This window comes from Petaurus breviceps, unplaced genomic scaffold (genome assembly GCF_028583685.1).
Source record: "Petaurus breviceps papuanus isolate PSGF00001 unplaced genomic scaffold, PetGlider_PUasm1.0 90925, whole genome shotgun sequence".
Lineage (NCBI taxonomy): Eukaryota > Metazoa > Chordata > Mammalia > Diprotodontia > Petauridae > Petaurus > Petaurus breviceps.
The window spans coordinates 19712763-19719571 of NW_027187380.1; the positions used below are offsets into that span (position 1 = coordinate 19712763).

At 32.1% G+C, this 6809-nt stretch overlaps 1 pseudogene; it reads right to left on the bottom strand.

Moving 5' to 3' along the window:
* Positions 1-777: 777 nt before the first annotated feature.
* LOC138152791 (vesicle transport protein SEC20 pseudogene) lies at positions 778-1421 on the bottom strand (annotated as a pseudogene).
* Between the last annotated feature and the right edge of the window lie 5388 nt (positions 1422-6809).

Sequence of the window (6809 nt, forward strand, 5' to 3'; positions counted from 1 at the left end):
TGGCTCCTTATGGAACTCAGGACAAGGAAGGAATTGAAAATTCTGTGACTTGCCCCATCTTGATCTTCTTGGATATACTTAGCTTTGGACCTTTCAAATCATGAGTTTATAGAATGGGGCATCTGTTTTTCACACACCTGGCATAGTCCAGTCTGGCATACCACTCATCATGGCAACTTAAAGAGGAATCTTTCTAAAAGTTCATGAAGGGAACTTTTAATTTCAACATGAAGACAAATAGTTTACATAGTCACATAGTAATATTTAATACAATAAGTTTGCATTTTGTTCTAAAATACATTTTCAATTTCATTAAGAGGTAATGGATAAAAATGTATGGCCTTTCTTCCCATCTGATTTTTCTTTCCTTTTAGTTTTCTGCAATCTAGAACTCAAGATATTCTAGGTGGGTGGGAGGGAAGAAAGTAGAGATGTTTGTTAAATACATAAAGGCTGTCCCAGAACATATATCTGGATTCATAAACTGTGGAGTGATAGCAGGTAATGGGTCTGCAACTTTCAGGATGTCACAGTCTTTTTAAGCTTCCCAAACCAACATTTCCTTTCAAATATTCTCTACATCCCTTATGAAAGAATGTTGGCCAAACCCAGGGAATTTCCATATGACACACTGAACAATTTGAATAAACAAACCTGATATCCTTGAAGTCTGAGGTAGCATCACCGGCTGAACTCATAGGAACAGAGGACTCACAACTGATTGCAAAAGTAAAGACTGTCCTATAAATTCCACAAAAACAGAAAAAGGTTCTTCTTTTAGGATACAGTAGGCAGAAAGAGGGCAAGAGCAAGAAAAATAAGCATCTTGTTGCAGTTGTATGCAGTTATATTTTGTGATGAACATTCATCCCAACTGCATAGTTCCAGACATAGACTTAAATTCGTCATTTCCATCCAGGATAGTTTAAGAAGAATTTGCTAAAATTTGCATTACTTCCTGGCAAACCTGTTGGGACATCATTGTGCTGATACCCACCAAGCTTTCTGTGTTGCTGCTGGAAGAATGTGCCAGGGTCTCCTTAGGAGTTTTTCCCTGTCTCCTGTCACCTCATTGAAGAAGTTCCACTTCTTCTAAATTGCCAATTGCAATTGTACAGCAATATGTACTTGCCTCCATGTCTTCTGATTGCCAAGCGTCTGCTTTTTGTGATTCTCAGCTTCCTGGAGCAAACTTGTTCCTCAGATTCTTTATCCTATTTTTAGCCATATGCTCAAGCTTCTGTATTCTGAGCTGTAAGTAGTCAAACTTCTCCTTTACATTGGCATTTAGTTCAGTATGTGTATACAGCAGTCTTGAACAATCCAAGATAACCCAGATAAATGTTTTGACCTCCAAATAGAATATGACAATCTTTTGATTACATACATATTAAGATGTGGACATCCAGGGTAGTTGCCATCTTGGGGACAGGTTGAAAGGAATTAACTTTAAATGATTTTGTCTGTGTATATGGCTAACTTAAAACACTAACAAATAAAATGGCATTTTTTGTGAAAATATAAATTATACAGACTAACAGAAAAACAGAAAATTTAAATAATACAAAGACAAAAATTGAATATGTCATAAAATTCGGAAAATTTTTAAAGTATCTGATGCATTTGAAAGTGAATTTTAACATTAAAAATTATAATATTTGTAAAGATTCTACAAAATTAGGAAAATAGGGGAAATTAGATACAAAAAGGAAAATATATATACATATATAAATGTATATGTATATATGTGTATAATATATTGATGAAAAACATTGAATGAAATGTTACCAAAAATGTTATATCAACACATTAAAGAGATAACTAGTTTGTACTTATACGAAGAACATAGAATGTGTTCAATAATAAGAACATTATAAAAATATATTAACAAATAAAACAATAAATAAAATGATTGCCTCAAGATTTGATAAAATAGAGCATTTTTTAATAAAAGGAAATAAATTGATTTCATGTAAAATTATTAATTGTATACAAAAAAACAAAAGAAAACATATTTTATGAAGAAACACTAGATATTTTTATAATTAGATTGAAGAAAAGCAAGGTTGCCTATTTTTTCCATAGCTATTGTTGTAAATACTTCTAAGAATACTAGCTACACAGTTAAACAGGAAAAAGAAATTGAATGTATACACATAAGTAAATGAGAAACATAATCATTTCCTTTTTTCAGATAAAATGATTTCCTTTTTTTTTTTACTTAGGGAACTATAGAGATTTTGATTAAAAATAATAAAATAATTATTTCCAAAAAAATATCAGGATATATAATAAATCCAAACAAATAATCACCTATTCTGTATTTTATGGCAAAAACAGACAGCAAAAGATAGAAGAAGAAATTCTATTTTAAGGAACTATAGAATGTATAGAATATTTATATTGACCTACAAAAACAATTGAGGAATTATATGAACACAACTAGAAAACCTAGTTATAGTGAGACATACACAATTGGAGATACTAATTGTTATTGGTGGGCAATGACAATATAATAAAATGACATTAATATTTAAATTAATTTACATATTCAATGTTATACTAGTCATACTAGCAACTTTGTACAACTAGAAAAATGATGTAAAACCATCTGGAGGAATAAAAGTCAAGAATCTCAAAGCAAATAATGGATAAGATGGAAAGGAGGGAGGCATACAATTATGAGATGTAAAAATATCTCTAACCATCAAAATGATTTGTCACTTGTTAAAAAAAAGGAAAGAAATAGATTAGTTGATAGGGAAACAGATTAAGTATATAATATCTAGAACTCAATCAAAAATCTTTGATCAAGTCAAGGTTCACAACTTCTGCACTCTTCACCAAAAACTTATGGGAAAGTTGTATAGCAATCTGGGAGAAATTGTCCTCAGATAAAACAATATCTTGTATCAAATGCCACACTGAGATTCAAATGGAAACTTGACTTAGACACAAAAAAAGTCATATTGTAAACAAATTTAAAAAGCAGATCAGGAGATATCTTTGGTAAATATATGTAGAAAAGTTATTGATAAATCAAGCAATGAGGAGTTTCCCAACAGAGGGATTTCAGGGTGGTAAAGTATTACTTTTATTGTACAAAATTGAAAAGGTATTATACAACTAAAATCAATGAAGTTAAAATTTAAAAGGAAATGATTAACTTGGTGAAAAATTCCAGCAAATTTCTACAATAAAATAATTTTATCCTAGATATATAGGGGTTTAATATAGACAGATTGTGCCACATAAATTTTAGTGCAGATTTTTAAGCATTAAATTGCCCTAAGTCTGTTGACCACCATATTATATGAGAACAATAGATAGTTCCCCAAAATAATTGACCAAAAGATACTGACAGACAGATCTCATTTAAAAAATAATGAAAGCTATAATCAACGATATCAAAAATAATGTGAATTTTTACTATTAACAAGGGTAATGAAAATTAAAACAACTCTTAGGCTCTACTTCATAACAATCAGATTGGCAAAGATGATCTAATAATAAAAAAAAGAATGAAAGAAAGATGCAGGGCTTTTGGGAAATCAGGCACACTAATGCATGAATGGTAAAATTGTGATTCGGTCCACCTATTCTGGAAAGCAATTTTCAACCATTGCCAAGTGTACATACTATACATAACCTTTTCACCAAGGAATTCTACAATAAGGCATATACACCATTATGGTGCAGGACACAGGGAAAAGACCTATATGTCCAATAACATTTATAGCAATCAGCACTTTCTCATTATGGCAAAAGGAAGTTTAAGAAAATCACTCTCCACATAACCAACACCCATGGAGTGATGTGGAGGGAAGTTCCAAGAAAATTATACATGAAGGGAGGAGTTGGGAAAGAATGGTATACCCACTAAAATCTGGAAGTGATATAGAATAAGTCACCTATTCTCTTTTGCTAAACACCTACAAACATAGCTACTTCTGTGTTAATATTTAATTAGCTTATCACCTCAGAAATGTTAAAATGTTTTTTTTTATTACTCTGTCTTGTTTTGCTGGTACTGAGAATATCTATTGAGTGTAGTCTCAATTACTTTATGATTATATATAATGATATATATATATGTATATATAATTTCCTTTCCTTGAAAGTGAAATAAGTTGAGGGACTTTGACACTTTAAGTTCATAGACTAATCTTTTGAACAGAGGGTATGCAAAGGTAGCCAATTGCACTATATAACTGATTATCCAGATTTTGAGGCCTCATTTTCAAGGGGACAAAGTACAGGAAATTCAAGAATGCTCAAAGACATAATTAACATGGGGGTAGGGGGAGAGGCAGGGAAGGCTGAGATGAGAAAAAAGAAATAAAGGAAAAATAACTTCCATATATGCAAAAGAAAGAACCCAAAGGACAGAAAGAAAAGACAAATGTGCAATTCCCCCTTTTGGTCTTTTTTGTCTTTGTATTCAGTTTTTCTGGCCTGTTGGTGGAAGATTAATACAGTTATAAATTTTTCTATGCAGGAATATAAACAATGGCCTTGGGCCCAGAGCATTTAATATCTGGCTTCAGTTTTCCCAGTAAATGCACCTAGAAATACCCAATGCTATATGACTACCATTAACTCTTTTAAGGGATACTATGTCATTCTGGAAAACCTCATTTTGACCCATACACTAAATAACATCATCCTACAAAAGTTCAATGATTTCATTTCATATTATCTCTTTTGATTACTTTTAATAAATTCAAAAGTGAGATATTAAAATGGAAAAGTAAGGACTACAAAAATCTATTCATGTTACACTTTGGAATTGTCATGGAATAATGTCTTCTTTTTTGATATTTGATTTGCTACACAAAAGAGAAAAATTAAGAAGATACTTTCACAGATTTAATTGATATTCAGGAACTAGATTCTTATGTGCTTCTTTAGTTATTTTTTCAATTATATCTGAGTGCCCATTTTAGGATTTCTTGGCAAAGATAATGGAGTCATTTGCCATTTCCTTCTTTGGTTCATTTCACAAATAAGGAACTTGATGCAAACAGAGTTAAGTTACTTGCCCAGGGTAACAGAGCTAGTAAGTGTCTAATACCCAACTCAGGAAGAGGACTAGATTCTAACTTTCAAATAATCTGTTATATCACAACCCTGAAAATTCCTATAGTTAGGTAGATAGATAAAATAATGTATTTACTATGAATAATATAATACAACATATTATAATATGAAAAATAATACTAGATAATAATATATTATCATGAAAATAGTACTATATATTAATATATATGTATATATATATATGACATGTACTGTCATTGTGGTTGTGTTATTATGTTCTATCTAGTACTACAATTGTGAATGATAATATATAAAGATATGTATAAATATGTATGTATATGCAGATATATGTACATACATAAATGTGTGTATATACACACATATGCATATATGCACATATGTGTGTATATATATATTTCCCTTCACCTTGTAATTATTTACCTTCTATGATCTACCTGTTAGAAAAGGAAAATAAAAAGGAGTGCAAATACATGCACATATATGAAAGATAGGAAAGTAGTGCTCAGTATGCAGGTAATTATGATGATGGATTTAAAAAAATATTTTAAAAATAAGTGCATCAGTTTCAAATCTCTTCTAGTAGAATGTCAATGGTCTGAGGGCAGGAACTCTACTTTTTGTTGTTGTTGTCATCTTTGTATGCAAAATGCTCAGCACAGTACTTTGCATGTGGTGGGCACTCAATAACCATCTGTTGAAAGAAAGAAAAAATGAATAAATACTAGAAACTTCTGCCTTCTGTGATATATCAGCATTCATTCTGGGATAAATCTCATTGTAGGATTTACAATGAAGGCTTATCTTCCTCCCCTACATAGCAAAACATAAGGAACAGTTTTAAAATGTCATGCGGTACAAATTTCAATCCACATTTGAAAAATTCAGATGCTTTATTCAGACTCTGGACTAATTATTTAACCTTTCTGGGCCTAATTTTCTTCAATTATAAAATGGAAGAGTTGATCTGGACATAATTGGGATGGGAATTTGAAGACCTTCCCTGCTTTGAAAGTAAACTCTGCCCACTAAAAGTTTGAATTTAATCACTTGGATGCTGTGATGGGAGGAATTTGCTAAAGGGTGGAGTAGAACCCAAAGGAAGCTTCACTGCTTTGAAAATAAACTCCGCCCCTGATAGGCTGAATGTTGTCACATGGAGCCTGTGGTGGGAGGAGTTTGTGGAAGGATACAGTAGAGCCCACAGAAAGCTAGAAGCCAGAGCTAGACTAGTCTGCTGGGAGAAAGGACATTCAGGTGAGGAGTCAGATAGGCTTATGAGTAAATATTGGTTTTTGGAAAGGCTAAAGGATGTTGTGGCTCTCTGTGTTGTTATGACCTGTTAACTTCTTTACTACTATGATGGAGTTGGCTTACTGGTTTTGGGATTTGGCTTTCTGGTGTCTAAATAAATGCTTTGCTTCTTTCCTCTATATGGTGAGTTTGTTACATTTTTCAATTAAGCACCCTGCAGGAATGTTTATAGTCACGATCTTTATCATGATTGTGGATGCTGTAAATTTTTTTTTTACACTACACTAGATGATTCCTAAGTTCCCTCCCCAGCCCTAATCTCCAAATCATACCCTATGCACTTTGGTTTTCCTCTTCTACCAGAACTTAGAATCCCAACCCTAAGACCCTGAGTTATGATAATTGAAATTTCAATTCATCTTGTCCAAAACTCACCCATCATGTTACCTTCTCTGCTGCTGCACATGTATCCTCAATTCCACCACCATTGCCTTCTA